General features: G+C 40.4%; 1 protein-coding gene across 4 annotated transcripts in view; it reads right to left on the reverse strand.

Annotated features, from left to right (window-relative positions):
• Nucleotides 1-27,500, reverse strand: part of LOC137625386 (uncharacterized) — a 622,677-nt gene that overhangs the window by 126,336 nt on the left and 468,841 nt on the right. The window lies entirely within an intron of this gene.

Here is a 27,500-nt window from a genome sequence, read left to right on the forward strand (position 1 = left end):
ACTGTATAAAGGTATATTGCTAATGTACTCATTTATTAGATTTTATTGTCTACCTTATTGAGTGCAATTTTACTGCTTTACAGTAAGTAATATGATACAATATTTTAAACGTTTACATTTGCTGCTCATTTGTTTGCATTCGATTGATTATGCCTTTTGGTGCATTTATGTCAAGACCAGCCGAACAAAGAGATTTTGGCAACAAAGATGCAATGCAGTTATTAACATAACATAATTTCAATATATTTTTTTTCTGGAGGTAAGCAGTTCACCAGTTTATTGATAAATAGAGGTTATAGCTAACCACCAGCTACAACATTTTGCAACAAATATACATTGCAGTTATTAACAGAATATATTTGTTATTCACAAGTGAGCAATTCAGCAGTATATTGAAAAACACATGTTATAGCTAACCACCAGCTTTAACATTTGGCAACGCTAAAGGAAGAACTTTAGGAAGAGATGCAGATTCATCCAAAACGACGTCTTCCAGCAACTCCCTCAACTGAGAACAAAAAGTCGTCACCTCTAAGTATTAAGTTACAAATTAATGTTCATATGATATTACCGAGTACTCAGTAGGCTGCAAAGTTTTACAAGTCAAAGGGTTCTGGTACATCATACTTAATTAACCTAGATTAGTTTGGGTGTGATGGACATCAGAATTCAGGATGCAAAGAAAACACTTTCACTTTATAACACAGGACGAGAAGTCAGTGAAGATTTTATGACCTTGAATCTAAGAAGCGGCAGTTCAGGTTTTTACTGTATAATTTACTCCACAAGTTAGTCAATTCTTTAAATGATACCAGTTCAAAGAGAAAGGATACAAGTAAGATGGAAATTTAGCCACTTGTGTGACCAAGACAAAAATTTAGCAGCTACATGTGATGAAGGTAGAGAAAATTATAATTGATCAAGTAATTATATGTTGCTCATTGCAGGAGCCAAGAGAAAACTTACTTCAAGACAAAGATTCAACTCAAAAAACAGCCCAGCCTTACAAACATGCAATAAAGAAAATGTAACACTATATATTTCATCAAATAGTAGCAATAAAATTGAAAATTCTCAAACAAGCCAGACAGGATCATGATATAAGAATTATAAGAATTAGAAGTGTAACATACCTAATCAGAGTCAAAGACCACCTGACCCTAATGTTTATAAATACCTAAATCATACATATACACAAAAACAGAAAAAAAAAAATGTTACCGGAGCAGTGAAAATTATCACCTTGCTTATGAAGCAAGAAAATGCCACGCTAAAGGACATACAGGTTGCAATTGTGGAGAGAGATCATTTTCCAAATGTTTGTAAACTTCCTAATTGGATATACACAAAGAAAATACAGAAAATGTTGCAACTGATTTTATTGTCAAAAGTAGAAATACAGAAAACCCTCATGAACATCAGGACAAATCAGAAAGAAACATCTCATGATAGAACTGACAATAAAGGGTAAACCAATTGAAATGGTAGTTGACACAGCCATTAATGTGACAACTGTCTTGGGAGAATGGCAAAAATCATTTCTAGTTTCTTCATAGAAAGTACTCCACATACAGTCTTCAAGGGTTACAATACAGTAGCTATTACATTAAATGAGAGGTTCTTCACAAGTAGAGGCACAGTATAATAAACAGAAGGTTAGATAAGAGGCCATAGCTTGCAGTTAAAGCTAAGGAGCAAATCTTGGTCTAGATTGGCTGAAGTATCTTAAATTAAATTGGCATGGCACTTTGAAATGTGCAGGCAACTAATAAGAACAAAAAGAGAAATTTCTATGGATAATATTTCATCTGAATTCAAGGAGAATTTTGAAGATAGGATAGGTGTATAAAAAAAGCAAAGGTTGTTTGGGTACTTATGCAAAATGGTACTGCTAGATTTTCCCCCCAAGACCAGAGCCATATGCATAGAAAAGTGTAGTGGAAACAAATCATGATACTATAAAATAAATGTTGAAGTGAGAGAGTTACATAATCAGATTGGTCTACACTACTATTTCCTGTTGCAAAGGCAAATGGCCAGGTTAGGCTGTGTTGATATTTCAGATTAATATTAAAACCACAATTGAAAGTAACTCAACAGCCATTAAAAAATTCCATTATCATTATTATTATTATTATTTTTGGGAAGTAGACCCTTTTTCAATTGTCTCATAAACAATGATGGCTACCTCAAAAACATTTAGTTTATAATTAAGCTTTTCAATGGCTTTAATGGTCTTCTTTTCAGCAATATTGCATTCTGCCAGTAGCTGTTCTATGTTAGACATTAGAAAAAGTGAGCAAAATACATAGAAAAATTTCCAGATTTTCACTATAAAAATACATCCGTAATCAAGAGAGTTCTTCATCTGGAAAAGTTGGCTGCAAAGCGTTTCAAGAGGAAGCCATGTTACTCTCATCTTCAGACTGGAACTGAATTGATACAGGCTAGCTGGCTCTATTTATGCTATTGAAGCTGGTTAGTTAGGATGGGCGCTGATTTTTCATAGTTTTCGCGGGAGAAGTGTGTATTGGGTCTGTGACAGAGCTGTTCTCACATTGGCTGGGAAGGGGTCCATCTCAGACAGGTTAGAGTTCCTCTCACGGTTGTTGAGGCTGGAAGAATTTGGGACCTGAGCAACCACAGGTAAGTCATTGGTTGCGGCACGCTGATTGGCTGGGACGCTGCCTGAGTGGAGCTCAGGGGTTAGGCAAGCTGTTCTGCCACATATTCTGAATTCTGAATGTTCTGTGCTGCCTGCTGATTGGCTGAGATACTCGACAGAGGAGTTTCGCTCACAGGCAGGCTGGTGGGATACTGATCAGTGTTATGTTCACTGTGTTGCCATGATCGATATCAAGGCTGTTGTGTTGTTGTGAAATATTACAATGGCATGAAGGGTTGATTTCTGCTGGATAAGTAGGATCTCCATAATCCTCAGTCTTCTGCTGTCCAGAGCGTTGTCAATGATCTTCGCATTGTTCATTATTGTAACGTTCTGGATGTTTTTGAAGTGCGCTTGGAGAGAGTGAATTTTGATGGCACTTTTTTGCACATGGCAGAACAATCTTTTTGAGTTGCATTCTGATATATTGGCTAGGCTATCCAAAGACTGGGCATAGGTAAGAACAGCAGACGTAGGACTTCTTCAGAAAATCCCGTATGGTTAGCGGCCAGGGTATTTTTCATAATTTAGGATATCATCTTTGCTGTTTAGTAGTAGAAAATGAAGTTAATTTTGGTATTTTCTTGGACAGGAGCGTCATGATTCTTCACTACTGTATTTCTTTGATGACCATCTTAACTTTATGGTACTGGCAATGCTGATTCCTTTACAGTAGAGGTTGATCATAGGAATGGTAGTCTCACTGCTGGGCTTGATCTTGTACCAGTTGTCCATGGTACATTTGACTTCTCAATTGACCTGCTTTATTTGAATAACTATTATTCACAAGAACCTGGTGGATTCTACCGCGCTCGTTGTGGGATTCCGTCTAAGAACACTGCGAGAGGGCATGACGAAAGTATGCTTTAATGGTGTTTTGCATCTTAATGGACAATCACTGTCGCTATTCGAGCAGAGTCCGAGGTTAGTAGGCTTTGTGTAGACAGTAGTATCGTAACCATGCACGACAGACGAAACTAAGCCATCAAAGAATGGAAGACGGCAGTTCTTTTGGAGTTAAACGGTAAATCACAGGGAGCTGCACCCCTTGAAGGTCCTTCTGAGTTCTTCTATATGCTGGAAACCTGGGACTTACACAAAGGTGTCATCGATGTAGCTGACGTATATCTCAGGACAATTTATACATGTTAACCCTGGATAGGTACGCTCCTCGGACACCCCTTTAAGGGTATACTCGGTCGCGCGCGACCCCGACGCAAAAAAAAATTCTTGAAAAATCTGTTTTTGCAGTAACCTCCTTTTTTTTTTTTGCCAAAAAAACATTAAATGAATGCTTAAAACTACTGTAAAGATAAATACTACTCATCTGCAGAAAAACTATTTATTATAAATATTTTTAAAAATTAAGTAGAAAAAAAGACCTTACATAAAAATTCATAAGAAAAAATTATACATATATACACAAATCCTTTTAGGAATTGATTCTTGAATGTTTAGGACACATCTTGATGTATTTTGGATGAAGTCGGACCCATGGAGGTGAAGATCTTAAATGAGAAAAAAAAGGGTAACCTTTTTTGGCCAAAAAAATTTGTCCAAAATTCATGAATTTTTTTGGGTACCCAAATAAAATAGGAATTGGCTAATTTTTTAAGGAATAAACATATGTTATCCTAATATAGAAATATGTAAAAATATCTTTATTATTTTGTAAATTACATTTATATCAGGGGACATATCTAAAGGTCATTTTTTGAGTACTTAGAAATTTAGTAAAAAAATACATATATTTAATATATAATATGATATTTATGCAGGTAAAAATATACCAAATTATCACAAATTCTATAGGGAACAAGAATATATATAGATAGGGCAGCTTACGCTTCGGATATGTCCACAAAATGGCCGCCAACCACACTGACTCAGACTCCCTAATCTGTCACCTGAAATGTAGGAAGGGTATGTCAATTTCAAGGTGTTATTTACTAATCTGATTATTCTTGGATATGCATAAAAATTGTATGGTGGGTTGCTGGATAATTGTCGCTTATTTTACGACTATAAAATTAGAATTCTGACCCAAAAAAAATTTTTTTAAGGGAAATAAAATCGAAAAAAAAAATTGTAAAACAATATATTTTGGCTAAAAAAATTTGATGATATTCAATCAAAAAAGAAGTAAACAAAATTTTCCGACAAATACACATCTAAATGAATCATTATTCTGTGATAGTTCCTTAGTACGTAGTAATTTTGAAAGAAATGGGAAAAAACGAAAAAATGGCAATCACAGGAAAATCGAACACATACCTATATATACGCCATATCTGGCTAAAAAAAAAAAAAAGGTAGGCATGGGTAGCCAGATCATCTAGAAACACTTTCCAACACTGTAAAAATATAAGTTTTGCGACACTACTTGCCGATTCCTTACGGTAACATGACTAAGCAAAAAAATGCAAAACAAATAAAAAGGGGCACTCGATGAAAAATGGCTATGTGCTAATGGTGTGCATTTCAGAAAAAAAAAATTTCAGCCACGTGCTAGGCAAACCATCAAGGCACATTTTCCGACAAATAAACATCTAAATGAATCATTACTCTGTGATAGTTCCTTAGTACGTAGTAATTTTGAAAGAAATGGGAAAAAAACGAAAAAATGGCAATCACAGGAAAATCGAACACATACCTATATATATGCCATATCTGGCTAAAAAAAAAAAAGATAGGCATGGGTAGCCAGATCATCTAGAAACATTTTCCAACACTATAAAAATATAAGTTTTGCGACACTACTTGCCGATTCCTTACGGTAACATGACTAAGCAAAAAAAATGCAAAACAAATAAAAAGGGGCACTCGATGAAAAATGGCAATGTGCTAATGGTGGGCATTTCAGAAAAAAAAAAATTTCAGCCACGTGCTAGGCAAACCATCAAGGCACATTTTCCGACAAATAAACATCTAAATGAATCATTACTCTGTGATAGTTCCTTAGTATGTAGTAATTTTGAAAGAAATGGGAAAAAATGGCAATCACAGGAAAATCGAACACATACCTATATATACGCCATATCTGGCTAAAAAAAAAGATAGGCATGGGTAGCCAGATCATCTAGAAACACTTTCCAACACTATAAAAATATAAGTTTTGCGACACAACTTGATAAATTCCTTACGGTAACATGACTAAGCAAAAAAAAGCAAAACAAATAAAAGGGGCACTCGCGGAAAAATGGCCAACATTCTAATATACGGCATCTCAGATAAAAAAAAAAGATATGCACTTGTTAGCCCAACCATCAAGGCACACTTTCTAACAAATAAACATGAAAAAAAAATCAATAATATACTGCAATTCCTTACTACGTAGTAAATTTTTACAAATATTGAAAAAAAAAACAGAAATTGGCAACCGCAGGAAAATACCCCACACACCAATATCTACGGCGTATCTGACAAAAACAAAGTCACGCATGGGAAGCCAGATCATCTAGACACACTTTCCAACACTAAAAAAGCAAAAGTTTTGCGACACTATTTGGCAATTTCTTACGGAAAAATGACTTGGCCAAAAAATGAAAAAAACTGAAAATGGGGCACTCGCGGTAAAATGGTCCTCGTGGTGATGAATGACATTTCAACTAAAAAAAAAAATCATGCACATGGTAGCCAAACAATCCACCAAGACTTTCCACAACTGATAACCTATACAAGTTGCACCATTCTACGACAATTTCATAATACGTAATAACTTTGATAATTATGCAACTTACCTTAGAAGGGTAAACTCGGTAGCGCTCGACCCCGACGCGTCTCAGAAATCTGGGAAGGAGTACAGCTACAGCGATGCACATCTGGACACTACTAGAGCGTGTAGGCGAGACACCGACTGCAGGTCGATCACCCACAAATTCAGTCACGGGGGTGAGTCACGTGAGAAAAACATCTTTTGTTTTGACGCTCGGGGTCGCGGACGACCCACCGTACCGTTCCAGGGTTAAGGCCCGTATAACCTCCAAACACAAAAATATTAATTAAAAAAAAACTATATTTTCAGGGTACGGTTCAGTTACTATTGCCAACACTATATGAGCATACGAACTCTATATGTATGTTCTCTATCCCTCCATATTTATGTCCGTCGTCACATGTGAATTGCAGTCTTAATTTTCTTTTCAGATTTCCCTTTTTTACATGAAAATACTCAAATATCATTTAAAGAGCTTGTAATCAAGCTTTTCCCAAAATCTCGAACATATCAAGATATAAGAAAATAAATATAAGAATATGTGACATCACGTTGAATTTTGTGATTTTTTAAAATTAAATTCTCTCTTGCGATATTATTTATCACTTTATATAAAAATACTCAATTACACAATAATTACGAAACATACATAACTTAACGTGTAGTTTCAAAATGATTAAATTATTTTTGGGCTCAGGCCATGTAGTCCTAATGGAAGGTTCCTATAGGTAGCTTTCTAGGGGATATTTGGCTACAGTGATATTCCCAGAGAATTGACCTTTAGGTCTCCAGAATTCTAACTACTGGCACGAATATCCTTAAAATTTCTCTTAAGGATATCGCATAAAATCAGGGGACGTATATCTTGATACAACGCATAGCAATCTTCACCCCGAATAGCATTTTCGTTTCGAGGGGGAAGATTGGCGAAAACAAAAGGGGACCCGTTATCAAGGTTACCCTTCCTCCCGTACTATTACGAATATCCAAGATGGTGCTTATTCTTATTTTTTATTTTTGTAGCGAATTCGCACGGGGGTTTGTGATCGATTGAATGAGGAATTATCATGCAATCGCAGCTTCTTCTGCCTCTGGAAAGTTGAGTATTGAATCTTAACAGTGTATAATTTTTAGCTCCTGTTTCACAGGGAAATTAGAGTAATTTCAAGTGTTCGGAGCTTGGCCGATTACCGGAGGCGAGGCCTATCATCCCTGGAGCAGTTTGTCTCGCTAGGAAGGCTACACCTTCGACCTCTCCAGTTCCATCTATGCCTTTCACTGGAAGAAGGACAAGACGTTAGAGACGGTTGGGCGCTGTCGTTCATGACGCATGTGTTATTTCTGGGTCGACCTGTGACGCCCGGTGAAAAGGGTCCTTCATTACACTTTTCTGATATAAATCTCCCAAATATACCAGAGAAAGATAAAAGCATGGAATGCAGAGATTACTACCCTCGCGCGAGCACCTTGTGGGTGTCGTGTATAAGGCAGGGGCGTGTGAAAGCCACTATTCACAGGCTGCCTTCCATTTAGATAATTCCTTCATCAAAGGGAAGGGCCGTAACAGAGGCCCTAGATACCACACTTGAACCACGCCACCGACGCCTAACACGAGCGCCCTCTAGGTCATCCTTCTGTTTTGGACTTGCTCGCTTGGTCATATTTTTTTGTGCTCTTGGTGTTTTTCCCGTTTCTGGATTTAATTCATCATGACTGAAGCTACTACTTCACCTTTACCAATGTTAAGTACCATAGTTTGTTTTGACAGCTTTTTGCAGTACCGGGCAGTTGTACTTTTCCCAGTAGTATGGTTTTAATTATACACCGGTTTGGCCTTCCGCGGCGTCGGCGGCCATTGTTGTTTTGTTTGCCTCGCTGGAATTTCACGTTAATCTTGCCCATTTGGTACTCTGTCATCTAGGTTCTTGGTCAAGTCACTTACGCCTTTTGAACCATTATTATTATTATTATTATTATTATTATTATTATTATTATTATTATTATTGTTTTACTATGGTACTTTTTGCTAGCAAGTCCAATCTGGACGAACGAAGGATAGCGTCCTTGGCTTTATTATACTTTCGTACCCGCCTCGGGAGGCGTTCGTTAGTAGACTATATCCTAATATATATTTTGTTACGCAGTTGTTATTCTTTGTTCTTAGTCTTGATTAACATTACAATTTTATTGTTATACTTATATCATATTATTGTGTTCTTTTGGTTCTTTATAGTGTAACCATGAGAGCGTGAGCATGGAGTTCTCGTTTTCTGTTGCTACAGTCACGAGTTACCCTTTCTCTCATTTTCTTTCTTAACCTCGAGTAGGAGAGGTGGATTTCCCGTTTTCCATTTTATACGGTCACGGGTTATCCCTCCCCAGTCTCCCTCTACGGGTTTAAGATGTTTACATTTTATTTTATTATGTGGTTACTGTTAATATAGCTAGCGTTATTAATAGGTCCCGTTCGTGTGCGAGTCATTATTTTGGGCCAGCTTTATGCCGACACCCGTTCCCCTCGTAGTTCCGTCCTCTCCCCGCTCCGCCTTGGGAGTAGGTTCTGAACGTTCATCCTCTCCGCCTTAAGTTCTACTCCGCCATAAGGGATACTCATTGAGTTTGGAACCCAGTCATATATTATTTGGAGTGCAACCCTCTGGCAGGGCTTCATCCCCCCGGTGGTCCCTTGCACTCGGACTCCGGCTACGGCCATATCCACACGAACTTTTCATTATTAATCACAATTTAGTTATTCCGGACCTTTTCACCGGACCTCCGGCTTCACCGGAGTTCACCCAGACAATCAGCATTGAGGTTAACATTAACTTTCCGCTGCTGCTTATAGTTACATATTACTTGGTTATGGACCTATCACTGCATCCTCGGCTCGTCCGTGGTTCCACAGTGTACATTAGTTTATAATTATTTTGTATTAATATATTAATATGGAACTCGAGCTCTGAATTATGGAACCATTATATGCACACATATTTAATGTTATCTAGACTCTTTTAGTAGATCTTAATCACTGACCACAGTCTCAAGGAACATCCAGACTTATGTCTCCTTTCTTTTACAGAAGGTCCGCTGCGCTGCCAAGGGCTGCCCCGCTGCCTTTAATGATCCCGTGGGGCAGGACCTATGCCGGTCCCATGCGCATTGCGCCATATCCTTCACTCGGGAGCCGGGACAAGCCTCCTACATGGTGTGGTTCCCGGAGTTGTGCACGCTCTGCTACGAGCTGTCCTCCCTACTCCTGAACGATGACGTAAGTTGGTTCTAGTTTGTTCCTTTTTATACTTTGGCGATGATTTAATTTGTTCCTTATATATGTATACATCGCTTATTGCGGAGAACGATCTTTCTCCTTCATCATTAATCCCCTCACCTCTTTCAGGCTGATGATGACTCTCTCCGGGCTGCAAGAGCTGCTCTCCGTCCTTGGGTGTCAGGCTTTGGAAGGAATGCTCCGTCTGGCGCACCCTATCTCCTCGACGGAGACATGGCCTCTCGTCTGTTCCCGGGCTCTACCACTGTAGCAGTTCCGCCAGAGACAGCTGCCCCGTTAATTGAGGCGGTTAGAGCAACCATCCCAACGGAAGAGGAAGCTTTATTGCCGGGGGACGTGTCCTCTCTAGATTTGGACGTCGAACCCATGGACGAGCAGGTAGGTGGTGCTGAGTTGGTGGATCCCCTTTTATCTCTCACTCCTTCCTCTACCTCTTCCTTCCTCGGCTTTGATAAGCCTACGGCTTCTCCTCGGGATCCCTCCGTCCCTGTACGACCCAAGGTGAAGCCACTACGTACCTTTAAGCCTTCAGCTTTGCCATTATCTATGTCACCGGTCCCCGGACCCTCAAATGCTCCTAATGTTCCTATTACTTCACATAAAACCGTGACTGCTAAAAAATCGAAGTCCGCCAAGTCCAAGGCTTTGTCGGCGGGTAGTGCTCAGGAACCCTCCTTCCCCGTCGACCTGATCAGGGATATTGTTAAGGAGCAGATACAACAACATTCTAGGGCAAACCAAGGGGCTATGATGGAGCTCAAAGATATGGTGGCGAATCTGATCCGTTCAGGAACTCAGATGCCTCAGCCTTCAGCCCAGACGCGTCGAAGTTACCCCCCTTCGATAAAAACAACCCAATTAGGTTTGCTTTGCATGCTCCATATATAGATGGTACCCTAACTCTAGATAGCATAGGCACCCGCCCTCTAGGGGACCTAGAATTTTACCCTCCGGGGCTAGAATTCCCATTCAACGGCTTCGTTCGTTTGAAAGAGCATGCCTTGGTTAGAATGGACAAGGTACCGAATTAAACGGTAATATTTCCAAAAGAACAGGCCCAAGCTGTCTGGGCCAGGACTCTGTCTGAATGGGGGTGCCCTAACTCCAAGCTCACCCCACACAAAGGAGCCTACACCATTTTTACAACTGCTCCTGCTATTACCTTGCCTATTACGGATAAATTGACAGATCTCACTATTCAAGCTGTCAAAGAGGGCTCTGCTATGCCGGCTCTTAAAGAGACGGACCCCACCTCCATGCTCATCCCAAGTACCTCTGCTACCTGGGACGATGCTTCCTCTACTTTCACAGTAGGGAAGTTAGACCCAGACTGCGCCTCTACTCTGTTTTCCGAGAAGCTTCCCAAATTACCAGAGAATCTTCTCAGGACTGAGTTTGAGGCACGGAATAGGTTAGCTAGGTCTCTCCACTCCATCACCTCCGCAGAGTCCCTAGCCTCGCTTTATCCGACTGAGACCTTGTTTCGGATATTCACAAAGAACCTCTCTCTGTCCTACCAAGTCGACCTCCACAATTTCTGGTTGGCTCGGGTTAGTTGCAGGAAATACATTCTGTCTGAGGCCTCTATTAGACATGAACCGAACAGGCTGATAGCTTCCTCCTGCTGGGGTAAAACCCTCTTTCCTCAGGAGGAAGTGAACAAAGTCCTTCAGGACGCTGCGAGGGCAAACCAAAATTTGCAAGTAAGGTGGGGCCTCACTGCCAAAGGAAAGTCGAAGCTCAAAAACAAGCTTTCTTCAAGAAGAAGCAGAGATTTACCCCTTACAAGACGAACCGGGGTCACTACCATCAATCAACAGTTACCCACTCCTCATCACAGTCTCCCTCTGCTTCGACGTTTCAGCAACCGGCTCCCCCTCAACAGGTGGTCTACCTCACTGCTCCCCCAGGTACACAACCCAACCCCGCTTGGATGCCCTCTCCTGCATACAACCCTAGCTACGAATCCTCAGGCTCCTTTCGTGGACACCAGAGAGGAAGCTACAGAGGTAGAGGACAGTTCCGCCAACGAGGCGGGCCTAGGACAAGGGGTACTCGGGGAGGGAAGGGACCTAGATTCACTCCCTCGCAATGATGTGGTCCCGGTAGGGGGGAGACTTTACCACTTTCGAGACAATTGGACCTTCAGTCCGTGGGCTCACAGCATAATCTCCAAAGGTTTGGGTTGGAAATGGTCACAGGGATCTCCACCTCCACCAGTGACCTTCTTCCAGAGGCCCACTCCCATCCTGAAAGAGTACACCACAGAGTTACTCAGGAAGAAATCAATCAAACGAGTTCGATCACTGAAGTTCCAAGGCCGCCTGTTTACAGTTCCAAAGAAAGACTCGTCAGCATTGAGAGTGGTCCTGGACTTGTCGAAACTCAACTCTTACATTCTCTGCGACAAGTTCCGAATGTTGACTATCTCTCAGGTACGGACCTTACTTCCCCGTGGGGCCGTCACCACCTCTATCGATCTTACCGACGCATATTATCATGTGCCAGTAGCTCGAAACTTTTTTCCTTACCTAGGCTTCCGCTAGGCAAGAAAGCCTTTGCGTTCAAAGTCATGCCCTTCGGTCTCAGCATTAACCCCCAGGATATTCACGAAACTGGGAGAGAGAGTGCTAGAACAACTCAGGAACCAAGGGATACAGATCATAGCTTATCTGGACGATTGGCTCATTTGGGCTTGGTCGACCCAAGAATGCGACAGAGCTACGACGAAAGTAATTCGGTTTCTCACCAACCTGGGATTTCAAGTCAATCTTCAAAAGTCCCACCCACAACCATCTAGCCACTTCGAATGGTTAGGCATTCAGTGGGACCTTTCAAAGCACAAGCTCTTCCTTCCTCCAAAAAAGGTAAGGGAGATAGTTTCCAAGATCAGGAATTTTCTCAAACACAAACAGGTGTCCAGAAGAGCCTTAGAAAGAATCCTCGGCCTTCTCCAATTTGCTTCAGTAACAGATCTCCTATTAAAAGCCAAACTCAAAGACATCAATCGAGTTTGGAGAAAGAGAGCTACAGTACCTTTAAGAGACAAGATCTCAAAGATCCCCTCTGTCTTAAAAATGAGACTACGCCCATGGTCCGAACCGAGGAACCTCTCCAAATCGGTTCCTCTGCAATTCCCCCCTCCACAAGTGACAGTTCATACAGACGTGTCTCTGAGTGGCTGGGGGGGGGGGGTTACTCCGAAAATCAGATGTTTCAGGGCTCTTGGTCACCCGCCATGAAACAGTTCCATATCAATGTTCTCGAAGCCATGGCAGTGTTCTTGACCCTGAAGAAACTCTCCCCTCCGAGGTCGACCCACATCAGAGTAGCCTCAGACAGCACAGCCTTAGTACACTGCATCAACAGAGGAGGATCCAAGTCACCCAACCTGAATCAGGTCCTGGTCCCTATCTTCGCCTTGGCAGCAGAAAAGAACTGGTTTCTGTCAGCAACTCGCCTAGCAGGAGTCCAGAATGTGATAGTAGACTCACTCTCGAGGACGAAACCACTGGAATCAGAATGGTCCCTAGACATAAATTCATTCCGGTGGATATTCAGGCTGGTTCCGGGTCTCCAGGTAGATCTATTCGCAACTCAACTGAATCACAAACTTCCCTGTTATGTGACCCCAAACCTGGACCCTCAGGCTTATGCCATGGACGCATTAACCCTGGATTGGACCCATTGGAAGAAGATTTACCTATTTCCTCCAGTGAATCTTCTAATGAAAGTTTTACACAAACTTCGCTCCTTCCGAGGGGCAGTGGCTTTAGTAGCACCTCACTGGCCAAAGAGCAGTTGGTTTCCTCTCCTCCTCAAGTTGAAACTCCGTCCCTTCCGGATCCCATTCCCCAAACCGACCCAAGTAGTCCAAACTCAGACTGTGTCAGATTCCTCAAGGATAGCCAAAACCCTAACTTTATGGACTTCATGAAGTTTGCAGCTCGTAGAGAGGCAAACATTGACCCGGAAAACGTCCTCTTCATAGAATCAGACAAAAGGGACTCTACAATTCGTGAATATGATTCGGCCGTTAAGAAACTAGCAGATTTCCTAAAGAATTCAGACCATACTCGTATGTCTCTGAATTTAGCCATCTCTTTCTTTAGGTTCCTATTTGACAAAGACCTAGCAGCTAGCACTATAACCACCATCAAGTCAGCTTTGAAGAAAATCTTTCTTGTTGGGTTTAACATTAACCTAGCTGATTCCTATTTCTCATCTATTCCAAAAGCATGTGCTAGGCTTCGACCTTCGGTTCGTCCACAAAAGGTCTCTTGGTCTCTGAACCATGTCCTCAAACTTGCGTCAGACACGGACAATGAATCCTGCTCCTATATCACTCTTCTTCGGAAGACTTTATTTCTAACGGCTTTGGCCTCGGGTGCTAGAATTTCAGAACTAGCAGCTCTCTCACGAAACTCAGAAAACATATATTTCCTCCTTTCAGGTGAAGTACTTCTTTCTCCAGACAGAGCTTTCCTAGCTAAAAATGAGGCCCCACAAAATAGGTGGTCCCCTTGGAAGATTATTCTGCTTCCCCAAGATACCTCTCTGTGTCCAATCACTACTCTCAGGGCCTTTTTAGCTAGAACTGCCACCCGCTCGTCTGGCCCCTTGATTATCAGGAAACAAGGAGGTACTATTTCCATTCAAGGCATCAGACAACAAATCCTCTACTTCATTAAACATGTTAATCCAGAATCATTTCCCCATGCTCATGATATCCGGTCAGTAGCTACCTCCATCAATTACTTCCAAAATATGGATTTTGATGACCTCAAAAAATACATGGGTTGGAAATCTCCTATGGTTTTCAAACGCCACTATCTAAAGAACTAACAGGCCCTTAAATACCCAACGGTTGCAGCTGCGAGTCTTATCTCTCCCCATTAATCTCTTGTTCTTCCTTTCTTCCATCTCTTCTCTTTTCCCTCCTACCCGCCACTCACACCACGTCGCCACTCTCCTGGGTGGTTCGTTAGCCCTAAGTTTATTACCATGCTTAATTCCTTTGGTTTAACTGTTATGTATTTACCGTTACTTTAATGTTTGGATATTCTTAGACATGTAAGTTTTGATGCTCCTGCGTTTGGATACTTGGATGATTCCTTGTCTTCATATTTATTTAGTCTTACGTTCACTGTGTCCTTTGGCTAGTTTGTAATTATATGTTTACTTACATTGTTATATTATATTATTTTGTTACATGGTGTTTATATTTTCCTCATTATGTTATTATTTTATTGGGCTTGGAAGGCATTCTCTGGTACATTTTCACCAGGCGTCACAGGTCGACCCAGAAAAGGGATTTTGACGAAGGAAATATCTATTTCTGGGGAGAGACCTGTGACGCCCGGTGAAACTCTTCCCTGTTATTTTGTACGTTCCCACCCTTTCCTTCCCAAGCCATGTGTTCTGGCAGAAGGATGTCCTAGAGGGCGCTCGTGTTACGCGTCGGTGGCGTGGTTCAAGTGTGGTATTTAGGGCCTCTGTTACGGCCCTCCCCTTTGATGAAGGACTTATCTAAATGGAAGGCAGCCAGTGAATAGTGGCTTTCACACGCCCCTGCTTTATACACGACACCCACAAGGTGCTCGCGTGAGGGTAGTAACCTCTGCATTCCATGCTTTTATCTTTCTCTGGTATATTTGGAAGATTTATATCAGAAAAGTGTAAAGGAGGACCCTTTTCACCGTGTGTCACAGGTCTCTCCCCAGAAATAGATTTTTCCTTCGTCAAAATCCCTTTTAGTTAGCAGAACAACACTCCCGGTTGTAATAGCATGAATAAATTATGAAAGCTATTCATACACAATTATACTAGGAAAGTTATATATTATGTCGATCTTATACATTAGAGTTTCGGCAATTTAGGTAACCGAACCTCGCCCGCGCTAGGCTATCTAGCCTACGCGCTTCAGTTTACTTTCCTACATGTATAGAATGAAATTCCTAGTTGTAATAGCATTAATAAATTATGAAAGCTATTTAGGCACAATTATACTAGTAAAGATTTATATAATTATGCATATATTTCCTCTTCCTTATGTCAATCTTATACGTTAGAGTTTCGGCGATTTAAGTAACCAAAATCTGGCCTCGCGCTAGGCTACCTAGCCTATGTGCTTCAGTATACTTTCATACATGTTCCAAGTTTACCCTCGTGTATCGTTTTATCAATTCATTGGGAGATAGATATCTCCTAGAATTATTATATACTCGATACTCGTCTCCTGTGGAGATTTACGGGTAATCCCTTCTTCCCTCTGAGTGCCGCCATAGGCGACAACCCTATCTTGGTCCTGCCATAGAGTAGACACTCCGGCTTGCGGCCGAGCAGCAGGGTGAGTAGTCACTCCCCTGCCGGCTTACAGCTGCCGGCATAGGCGGCTATGCTTCCCTATGCCGCACTTGAAGTGGTTGTATGATACCGCCATCTTCTGCCCTGCGGTCTAGAAGATTAGTCCTGTTTCGGCAGACCCTAGGCTGAAGAATAGATATTCTTCTGACGGCTAAGACGGCGCCGATACTGAAACGAAGATTCTCCCCTGTTGGAGGTGGCAGCAATCCTGCCGCCTCCTCCTAACACTGTTTCGGCAGACCCTAGGCTGAAGAATATATATTCTTGTGCCACCTAAGATGGCGCCGATACTGAAACAGAGTTTCTCCCTTGTGTGGTAGTGGCGGCAATCTTGCCGCCTTCTTCCACACTTAATACAGGACTCTTTCCCTGCCCCTCTCTGTCCTCTAGTGATGGCCTAGTCGCAACCGCGTCGTCCTAAAATCTCACCGCTTGCCGGGTAAGTTAGGGTGCTGGCCGGGCTCCTACATAAGCAGCTGTATAGTCACTCAGTCTTTCCCTTATGGATGCAAGGCTCCGGGAAAGGTTGTGCCGGCTGTGACGGCTGCCGGTGGGAGACCCCTTTACTGTCGAGTGTTCTTCAGTCCTCTCTTGGATTGCCATCCACATCCATAAAGCCGGCAGTGACCAGCAACGGTTTTTGTGGTTGGATGGAAGCTTGAATGATATATTCTCCCCTTCCATTTGAACCCTCATTCCGAAGGAAGGCAGTAAGATTAAGTACTTACACCCTTATTTATGGTTAATAAACATTTAATAAGGTAGCCCCTCACTCCATGCTTTTTCTCTCTCTGTTAGCTAGTGCCGCCAGGTACTAGCCCAGCCGGCATGAGCCGGTGCCGCCGGGTATTAACCAGCAGGCGATATGCTAGCTGGATCGTGCCGCCAGGTGATAGCCTAGCCGGCAACATGCCAGCTGAACTACAGTATATGATTATACAGTAGCCAGTATATTGGCAGCATAGATTATACTGCAGACAGAAAATTATAGTATATATTATGGAGTAGTTATTTTCCAACATACCCTGTGTATCCTTGCACAGTCTTTTGTTGAGACCAATCCTATATCGAAAGAAAAGATTTCTTTCAATACACTGATAGCTAATCAGTTAACAATTACCCCAAAACATTAAAGACCTTAAGAAGGGTCAGTGTTAAGATACACTTATCTACCCCTAGGGGTTAGAACCCTTCCTTTGGGTTTCCTGAATAGGAAGACTCTATGGCTTTAATCTTGCGGGAGGTCACAGCAATTGGGTAGACAGGAAACACAAGTATATATTTCCTAGTTCCTTTCTAGCTTGACTATCCTAAGCTATAATGGTTAAAATATTAATAGTAATATTTTACATACTTGTTTATCAGGTGAGATAAACAACTCCATACTCATTTAATTTTCCTCTCTTTACAGGAGGACCTAGTGAAGTGTGAAGTCATCTTCTGCAACATCAGGAGTAAGGACTTTTGTGGCCACAAAGGGTGCAGGTCTCATGCCCCCTGCACCACCACTAAAGAAGCCCTACGGTACTGGGACCCCCAAGGCTGCAACATATGCCGGACCTTGGTTACTGAAGGTTTTGACGACCTCAAGTCAGCGGAGTCAAGGGATCCAGCACGAGAAAAGCTGTGTAGATGGGTACGAGGGTTCCAAAAGAACTTGACGGGACCGCACCTTCCTAACAAAAGGATGCGCAACATGCTGTTCCCTAAAGTGGGTATTGAAGCTGTCATACCCCAGGCACGACCTGAAATACCATGTGTCCAGATTGCCGTCAAGACGGAAGTCAGTGACGCATTACAAGGTATGGACATCCACCAAGAGGAAAGGATGTCTGAAGTGTCCTCGGACACTAAGAAGGATCTTCTCAAGGAAGATCATGAGGAGGAGTCTACACTGACTCCCGAGGATGATGATGAAGTTGAGTCGTAGTCCCTTCCATCGGTGCCGGCACTGGAGCCGTTACCCTCAACATCTTCTGCCCCTCCATCAGATGACGTGAGACAGGCACTGGCCAATCTTACGGCTCTAATGGAGAGCATTCGCAAACAAGGTGAAGCTAGGGAAGTGAAACTTGAAAGACAGCTCCATGAAGCTCGACTCTCCGCTTCCCGTGGGTCTCACAAGAGACTCAGAGTCCAAGACCTCCCTCCCTGCTCCGAAACTAATCCCTGGAGACATGCGGAGTATACGCCGATCACCAACAGCAAACTCTGGATTTCCGAGAAGTTGGGAGCCCTATTGATGACATTCAGTTCTGGCCAAGCTTCAATGCTTACCCAGACTGCTTCATTCAGTTGAAGCTGGAACCAGCGTCGAAGGAAGAGATGGAACCCAAGGAGGTCATAGTATTCGACCAAGACAAGGCTCAGGCTCTTTTGTCATGCAGCCTGAAGAACGTGGGCTACACAAATTCTAAGGTATCTGCCCTCAACAAGAAACATCCTACCTTTTTTTCTCCGGCTTCAATAGCCTTCCCCTTTACATCGAAGGCTCTTAAAGCTGTTGTCAAGGCAGTAGAGGGAAGCAAACCTTGTCCTACACTGGATGAGTGTAGACCTCTGTCATTAGCCCTGCTCATAGAGGATAAGGATTGGAAAGAAGTCCACCTTTACCTTCTCAGTTGGGAAGTTGGAGGCAGACATCGCTGGACGACAGTTCGAGAATCTCCCAAAGCTGTCAGACTTTCTCTTGTGTAGGGAGCAAGAAACGAAAGAAAGACTAGCGGCATCTCTATCCCTACAGAACTGTAAGGAGGTGTGTGCAGGCTTAAAGAGCACCCCAGATATGAACATGGTCATGGCCAAGATGCATATGGCTACCTTGGTAAAGGACCTGTACGGCTTTTTCAAAACCAGGAGGGCATGCAGAGTGTTCGTGTTTGCTACAGCAACTGTAAAACACGAACCCAGGAAGCTGATAGCTCCAATACCTGGGGTAAAAACCTCTTTTGAAATGAAGTGGTCAAGGAGGTAGTTGACAAAGCTGCCACGGAGAATAGGAACCTTCTCCAGAAGTGGGGCATGTCATCCAAAAGGAAGTCTTCCCCGGATGAGTGTCCCCAGCCTAAGAAGAAGACTAAGAGACCTAGACTACCCTCTCGGCCTGCCAAGCAACAACACCCCACAGTCACCATGACCGTGGTGCCCCAAGTGGTTGTTCAACCACAAACCACTTACCAGATGGTACCTCTACAGCTGGTTGCCCAGTCACCAGCATTCAACCCTGCGTTTGAGAGGCAGACCACTACCTTTCGTCCCAAAGGTAGAGGCTCCAGATGGGGCTCCTCAAAACACCCCTCACGAGGTAAGGGAGGTAGGGGAGGACGCGGTCAGGGAGGTAAATGCTCCGGAAAACAAAAGCAATAAGATGCTTCAAGTAGGAAGGAGGCTCCAACAATTTCAGGATCATAGGACCTTCGATCCTTGGGCCCACGGCCTAATCAAGAACGGAATTGGATGGATCTGGAGCAAGGCTCTACCATCATTTCCTCAATTCTTCCATCACTCCACGCCCTTACTGGAAGAATATACCCTAGAACTATTGAGCAAACAGGTAATAAAAAGGGTAAAGTCCATCAAATTCCAGGGAAGGCTGTTTTGTGTTCCCAAGAAGGACTCAGACAAACTCAGAGTCATTCTGGACTTGTCGCCACTCAACAAGTTCATTGAGAACAACAAGTTCAGGATGTTAACCCTTCAACACATAAGGACCCTGTTACCAAAAGGGGCGTACACAGTCTCGATAGGCCTGGCAGATGCTTATTTGCATATTCCAGTCAACCGCCGCCTCTCCTACCTAGGGTTCAGACTACAGAAGAAAAAGTACGTCTTCAGAGCCATGCCCTTCGTACTAAACATAGCCCCAAGGATTTTCACGAAACTGGCAGACGCAGTCGTTAAACAACTACGCCTAAAAGGCGTTCAGGTAGCAGTATACCTGAATGACTGGCTGGTGTGGGCAGCATCCAGTACGGCTTGTCTGCAAGCATCCATGAAAGTGATCCAGTTCCTGGAACACCTGGGATTCAAAATCAACATCAAGAAGTCTCGACTTTCTCCAGCTCAAGAGTTTCGATGGCTGGGAATCCATTGGAACTTGAAGTCACACTGTCTCTCCATTCCTCCAAGGAAGAGGAGAGAGATTGCAGGATCTGTCAAGAGACTATTGAAATCCGACAGGATCTCAAGACGCCAACAGGAAAGAGTACTGGGCTCTCTCCAGTTTGCAGCAGTGACAGACCCAGTGCTAAAACCACAACTGAAAGAGGCGTCAGGAGTCTGGAGAAGATACGCATCAAACGCTCTAAGAGATCAAAGAAGTCCGATACCGACCTTACTATGATAACTTCTCAAGCCATGGTCGAAGGCCAAGAACCTAAAGAGAATTGTGCCCTTGCAACCAAGTCTACCATCGGTGACCATCCACACGGATGCCTCGACGGAAGGATGGGGAGGTCACCCCCATCAATGAAAAGTCCAAGGGACCTGGTCTTCTCTGTTCAAGACCTTTCACACACGTTGAAGAAACTCTCCCCACGTAGATCAGCCCACATCAGGCTGATCCTGGACAGCAAAGTGACAATGAGATGTCTGAACCGTCAAGGCTCGAGATCGCCCCAGATCAACCAAGTGATATTGGCCATCTTCCGTCTGGCAGAAAAGAAGAGATGGCATTTATCAGCAGTTCACTTTCAAGGGTTCCGCAATGTGACAGCGGACGCTCTATCCAAGCTCAAGCCGATAGAGTCAGAATGGTCCCTAGACGCAGACTCATTCTCCTTCATCTTACATCAAGTACCGAAACTGCAGATCGACCTCTTCGCGACGAGCGACAAAAAGAAACTACCTCGATATGTAGCCCCATACAAGGACCCTCTAGCAGAGGCGACGGACGCCATGTCCCTCGACAGGAACAGATGGAACCTGATTTACCAGTTCCCTCCGACCAATCTCCTAATGAAGGTCCTCAACAGGCCGAGATCCTTTCGGGGAACAGCGGCTCTAGTGGCTCTAAAGTGGCCAAAGAGTAACTGGTTCCCTCTGGTAATGGAACTGAAGCTGAGGTTGGTCCCTCTACCGGACCCAACACTATCTCAACAGATACAGAAGTCGACTGTCTTCGCTTCATCACAGCGAACCCAAAACCTTCATCTCATGATTTTCTCTCCTTAGCAGTGAAGAAAAGATTTGGGATCTCAAAAGGCAGTATAGACAATATGAATCGTCTTGGAAAAAGTGGGTTGCTTTCGTCAAAGCAAAAGGACCTACAGAAATCTCAATGGACTTTTGTCTGTCCTTCTTTATCCACCTTCATAGACAAGGTCTGGCACCCAACACGATAACTACGTGTAAGTTGGCTCTAACTAGACCTCTGCTATACGCCTTCCAAGTGGTCCTGTCGAAAGAAATCTTTAACATGATCCTTAAGGCATGTGCTAGACTCAGGCCTGTAGCTCCCCTGAAGCCCGTTTCATGGTCCTTGGACAAGGACCTACCCTATGCTTTAACAGTGAACAATGAAGATTGCTCTCTTTAGGATTTGACTCAAAAAGTCATTTTTCTGTTCGCTATAGCCCTATCCAGAGACGAGGGCCATATTCAGTTCACAGAAGCAGGAGAACTGAATCTTTTTCCTATTCCAACCTTTCTCGCTAAGAACGAGCTACCCACTAAAAGGTGGGGTCCCAAGAGAATCTGCCCTCTGAGGGAAGATGTCTCTCTGTGTCCAGTAAAATGTCTAAGGGTCTATCTTCAAAGAACTTCAGACTTCAGGGGAGGACAGCTCTTTAAAGGACAAACTTCAGGAACAAACTTATCCCTAAAACAGCTGAGGGCAAAGCTCACCTACTTTATTCGCAGAGTGGACCTGACATTTACACCCGCAGGTCACGATCCAAGGAAAATTGCTTCATCTCTGAACTTTTTTCAGTATATGGACTTTGAGCGTCTACGCTCGTACATCGGATGGAAATCATCCAGAGTCTTCTATAAACATTATGCAAAACAGCTGCATGAGTTAAAGCATTTTGTGGTGGTGGCAGGTAGTGTATTAAAACCTGTCGTCTAGTGCTGCGATGAATAGTGAATTGATTGGGACTTTCAATTACCGGGTAAAAGTGTTGACACCTTCCAGTGCAATATTTTTTAAATGAGTGTCACCATGGTGACACTAAAGACTGTTCAAATTATTTGAGGTGGAGAATTATACAGATAACACTCGTGCCGTGTGTACTTTACACAGTGTTGATAATATCCAACATTACAGAAAAGTATATTAGAAAATTTTATCAAATTTTCGAATTCAATTGTAGCACTAATCATTTCTTCCCTTTCAGGTGGAAACAAAATTTTCTGTATTATGTTGCCTAATGTATATTTCTCTTTATATATATTAACATATATTACACATGTTACTTTATATTTGATAATTTATTGTGAATAAATGCCTGTTAATGTGTAATTGCGTCTCATTTCGCCCTACAATTAATACAAATAAAGTATAGCCAGAGTTTTCTTACCTAATTACCTAAGTAAAACTTCATATTATTGTATGTTTGGACAATAAATATAGCTGATACTTTTGCTCCAACACAATATACAAACAATGGAACTCCTGTATATCTAGTTGATGCTGTGTTCCAACACAATATACGTTAGTGTGGGAATGTTATACACAAACATCGTGGTTCCATCTCGTGTCTCTTCAATGTGATATAGAATTATTAGACTTGTAGGTTACTTCTTATAATAAGTCAAAGTTTAAGTTAACTTTAAACAATTTATTGTTAGCTCCATCACTGGATTATGGATGGTTTGGTCGGATGACCATTCTGTATGAAAAGATGAATAGAACTACTTTATAATAAGCTTGCGTCGATAACATAGTATAAGTTATCTCAGCATTTCATGTAAATACAAAGAGAAATGATAACATAGCTTTAAAGCCGGAAGTCAGGTGGTTCCGGTAGGGATCAATAGGTCAACTGTTTCTCACGGGAGGCTTGTGACATGTTTACAAGATATAAATAAATGTTTACCTATGCAATACTTTAGCTTAGTCTATTTTCACATCCTGTTATGGCTGTCGTCACACACTCCCAACTCTCCAATGATCCCTTGGATTATAGGTTTATAAATGAATATATGACATTAGCTCGGACAGCTACCTTCAAGTATTGAACATTACAAAAAAATATGTTTCCTAGGAGTGTGACTGGATATATATTTTAGTCATAGCCATAAACAAATGATTAAGGATGAATATGCAAAAAAGGTATATGTAAAAAAAATACATACTAAACATACAGTACATAGTCATAAACAAAGAAAAATGCATGGAAAATACAGATCCATGTATGCTATATATGGCATATTACTAGCAAATGATTTTGAGGTACCAAAAAAAAAAAAAATTGAACATGTACATACGAATTAGTAACTTGTTAAAGAATAGTTGTTATCTTTGTCAAAGATACAGATACTATATATTATAATAGATATTATTGTTCATTAGTAACTGATTAAGAATATTTGTTACCTTGGTAAAGATATAACTACATCAAAACTGATATGATTATTCATTAGTAACTGATTAAGAATATTTGTTACCTTGGTAAAGATATAAATACATCAAATTTGATATTAATGTGCACAAGATAAAAATTACTGGTACGTACACGCACCACGGTTTCATATATTATATATATATATATATATATATATATTATATATATATATATATTATATATATATATATATATATATATATATATATATATATATATATATATATATATATATATATATATATATATATATATATATATATATATAGAGAGAGAGAGATATATATATGCAAACACACACACATATATATATATATATATATATATATATATATATATATACATATACATATACATATATATATATATATATATATATATATATATATATATATATATATATATATATATATATATATATATATATATATACAGACGCTCCCCAAGATACGAACATTTGTGTTATGAACATCCGGATATACGAACACAAATTGACAGAAGTCCAAACTTGTTCGTAAACATCCGTAGATTTCATCGCAAGTTTAAATTCTCTCTCTCTCTCTCTCTCTCTCTCTCTCTCTCTCTCTCTCTCTCTCTCTCTCTCTCTCTCTCTCTCTATCTCTATCTCTCTCTCTCTCTCTCCATATTTTGATTTTTAATGCAGTTAAATTTTCATATTTGTTTGAAAATTATTAAAAAATTCTTTATATCCTTATTCGATGTTTCAATTATGGGAATAGTAACGGATCGGAAGAAAATCACTTTATTTGCCTCTTGCCTTCTGCTAGAAGAAATATAACGTCATCAGACTTTTGACATTTTTTTTTATTTCTTAACATATTAGAAATATCTTCAAGATGAATATTACATCAGCGCCAATATGTTACAGAAAATCAGTTTCCCTAGTTCTTATTATTAGGTATCATGCGAAATCGTTGTAGCTCTTTCTGTGTGTGTGTGTGTGTGTGCTCGCTCTGTCAATCGCATACGGGTAGTTAATTCTAAAGCTTCATACAGTATTCAATTTTTCGTTCAATATCAAGCCTTCGTATTTCATTAGACATTATTGTGTTTAATTGTGGTTTATTAAAGCACGTTCATATTTTTTTTTAATTTCTTGAGCATTTCAATAATCAACAATTACTTTTGATTTACTTTTGGTTGGGAGATCAGCTGATCTCAAGGTGACGCTGCAGTATTACGATTATGCCCACATATAGTACGAATAACACTGATTTATATAATTTTCTTGATATTCGAAATCTCTTCATAGTGAATATTACAACAGCGCCAATATATTATAGGGTATTACATTTTCCATACAGTTCGTTGATAGACCTTATTATTAGTTATACACGGAATACGCAGCCCCCCCCCCCCCTCTCTCTCTCTCTCTCTCTCTATCTCTCTCTCTCTCTCCGCATTTGGATTTTTAATGCAGTTAAATCTTCATATTTCTTTGAAAATTATTAAAAATTCTTTATGTCCTTATTCGATGTTTCGATTATGGGAATAGTAACGGATCGGAAGAAAATCACTTGATTTGCCTCGCGCCTTCCGCCAGAAGAAATATAACGTCATCAGACTTTTTTTTCTTAACTTTACGTTAAGTTGTACTAATCTCATAACTAATGATACAGACCACTAAAGCACTTGATATCGTTACGCCGTGTTTCGATTATGGGAATGCTGTAATAAGATTACTCGGCAACATAATGAAAGGAAATCATTCGGTTTGTCAGCGCGCTTCCGCCAAATACATGACGACACAAGATACGTGACGTATACTCTAAAAATAATGATTCCGTCGGTCAGAATTAAAATAAAACAATTCAGTAAACTAACCTTCTGCCTTTTATTCAACAATACCAAAACAACGATGAAGCAGTTAAATGCACAGTACTGTTACATACAGTAAATACAGTACGGTACAAGTCAGCTGATATGATCAGCGTGAAAAGGTAAACATTATAGTACAGTACATAATGCAAATGGCGCTTGTTTACGTAAGTTTCTAGCAAAAAAAAAAAAAATGGATAATGGAACAATACAATAGCTTTCAGTACATTTATTTAAAAAGGAATTAATGTAGAGTACTGTACTAAATGTACAGTACACTATATTTACTACAATTTTACTTCAAGTCAGCTGATTCAGAAATGCAGTGCATATGTATGGCCGATTGTTTGTGCAAGTTTCTATTATGTAGTGTGCAGTACAGGATAATAAAAACAACATACTGTACTGAACTTTACAGTATTATACAGACTACTGTAATATGATAAAGTAAAATATTTGTAATAACCTATTTTATATGAAATGGGGCTATTTGTTGACTTCCACGGCTGAGAATCTTAGACATCTGAGTTAGGTTACGCTTACTCTAGACCAAAATTTAACACTAACGACTTAAAAACAATCCAGCTTACGAACAGACTCTCGATCCCTATTGTGTTCGTTAGTTGGGGACTGTCTGTATATATATATATATATATATATATATATATATATATATATATATATATATATATATATATATATATACATATACATATACATATACATATACATATATATACATATATATATATATATATTATATATATATATATATATATATATATATATATATATATATATATATATATATATATACATATACATATACATATACATATACATATACATATACATATACATATACATATGTATATGTATATGTATATATATATATATATATATATATATATATATATATATATATATATATATATATATATATATATATATATATATATATATATATATATATATATATATATATATATATATACATATACATATATATATATATATATATATATATATATATATATATATATATATATATATATATATATACATATATATATATATATATATATATATATATATATATATATATTTATATATATATATATATATATATATATATATATATATATATATATATATATATATATATATATATATATATATATATATATATATATATATATACACTACATCCGAACGTATCTACATCCGAATTTTCCAACATCCGAAGTAAAATTCGAGCAAATTTTGACTCTTCGCCCTTATTTTATTTCGACACACGAAGTAAGCAATTTTCGTCGTACGGTTGTATCCGAATTTTTCGACACGCGAAGTACAATTCGAACACGTTCCGACTCTACACCCGAATGTTTTTTTCGACTCCCGAAGTAAACAATACTCGTACGCGTAGTCGGTGCTCATAGCGCCTGAAGTGTTTTTCATTTCCGCCGATAGAAGGCAGCACATCGACCTCGGAGGGACGCTCAATTAGCGGGTCTTGGGTCAGTCCTCTGTTCTCGTCGGCTTCTTGCGGTTGTGCTCTGTGCGTTCTGTTATTAACTCTGTTTTACTGTAATCGTGATTTTTTATGTGCATCATTTAACGGTAATTTACGTAAAGTATGGGTCCTAAAAGGCTTAGTTTTGCCAGTGGTAGTGGTAGTGGTGAGAAAAGGAAGATAGGAAATGCTTTCTTTAGAAATTAAGCAGGAAATTATTGAAAAACATAAGCGTGGCGTCCGCGTGAGTGAACTTGCTAAACAGTATGGCCGTAATATGTCGACGATCTCGACAATCCTTAAACAGAAGGAAGCTATTAAAGCAGTGAAACCTTCTAAAGGGATCACTATAATTTCCAAACGCCGTACCCCTATCATAGAAGAGATGGAACGACTTCTACTAGTGTGGATTAAGGATAGAGAGATCGTTGGCGACACCATCACCGAGACCGTCATCTGCAAGAAGGCGCACGCCATCTTTACGGACCCATCTTCACCATCGTAGCTAATTGGTAGTTTGTTACTTGGCATTCAATTAATGATAAATT

This window comes from Palaemon carinicauda, chromosome 32 (assembly GCF_036898095.1).
Source record: "Palaemon carinicauda isolate YSFRI2023 chromosome 32, ASM3689809v2, whole genome shotgun sequence".
NCBI lineage: Eukaryota > Metazoa > Arthropoda > Malacostraca > Decapoda > Palaemonidae > Palaemon > Palaemon carinicauda.